A 1,459-nucleotide genomic window follows, 5' to 3' on the forward strand; every position below is an offset into this window, starting at 1 on the left:
GCCACATGTTTGTGTGTGTTGTTCGTCTGCTCCTTATCAGAGACACTTCCTGTTCTGCCAATCATCCACTTCTGCTCCACCCGCTCTTTTCTTTCTTTTTTTCTTTTCTTTTTTAAAGACTGGCCTTGGTGTCAAACGTCACTTCCTGTTAACGTTGTTAACCCCCCCCACCCAGTCTGTCTCTCCAGTGTATTTATTTGGGCATTTTTCCAGGTATTTCCCCAGAAACTCTGTCTGGACTCACTGCGTTCCCTCCCCCTCAAACCCCCACCCACAAACACCAAACACTCACTTCCCTCCCGCCCTCCCGCCCTCGACGTTGCTAAGCAACCCTCTGCCATGAGTGCTTGCCATGAGGGTTTGTATATTTTCCGGCCAATCAGATTAGAGGACAGACTTTTGAAAAGTGTCTTTGTTAAAAAAAAACTCGTTATTTTGAAAAGAACAATCCGATTAGTCGATTAATCGATTTCACAGGTTGGCGGTAAATCTTTTCATCCATTTCATCTCGTATCTCAATAAAAATTCTTTGGCGTATTTTTCTTTCTCTTCTTTTTTCTTTCTGCCACTGGGTGGCAGCATTGTCAGTTTCCCCACGAGCTACACGACCTTTTTATTTCTCTTTTTTTTAACCTGCTGTTGCTAAGCAATTCTGATGATCGTGTTTTAGCTGGGAAATTTTTTTTTTTTCTGATGATCGTGTTTTAGCTGGGAAATATATATTTTTTCTTAAACAGACACAGAAATCATTTTGTCTGATTCTTATTTTTCACCAAGAAAAAGAAACGACTGAATAATGAATGTGATTTTTAAAATATTAAGGTTAAATAAAGGAGAGGTTTTTTAATAACACCTCGACTTCCTGTCGTCATCTCAGTGGAGGCCTTGAACATCAGACCCCCAGCCTGAGATGTCGTCACCCCCACCAGCCCCCAGTCCCAGCCCCTCATCTCAGCTGTGGTTGCTGTGCAGATGGTTCTTTGTTGGTGTTTCACAATGGTTCTGAGGTCAGTGTTCCTGGTACTGTTTTCAAATCGACGATCTCCGTTGTCAAATCAAACCCTCCAGAGATAACGTCTCCGTATCTGAGCCACACCTTCACTTCCTGCCAAAGGCCTCGTCACCGCCCTGGAGAGGAGGAGGAGAAATGGAAATGGAAATCTCCAGTCTGTTCTGTGGTCTTCATCGTCTTCATCATCATCGACTTCATCATCTTCATCATCATCATCTTCATCATCTTCATCACAGTAAATGTTCTCAACATTAATGAACCTGACATTTAAACCAGGAAACTTTTCTGACGTCTCTGGGAAAATAAAACAGATCCTGTTTAACATAAAGGCTCGGCTTCACTTTGACACTGACGCTGGTTTTCACTGAATAAAATGAATAAACTACACCCTGGTGGTGAGGCCCTGTCATGACACGTACAAGTCCAAAGAGTTTTTACAGAGAAAAA

This window comes from Cynoglossus semilaevis, chromosome 11, assembly GCF_000523025.1.
Source record: "Cynoglossus semilaevis isolate Cse_v1.0 chromosome 11, Cse_v1.0, whole genome shotgun sequence".
In the NCBI taxonomy this organism is placed as follows: Eukaryota; Metazoa; Chordata; class Actinopteri; order Pleuronectiformes; family Cynoglossidae; genus Cynoglossus; species Cynoglossus semilaevis.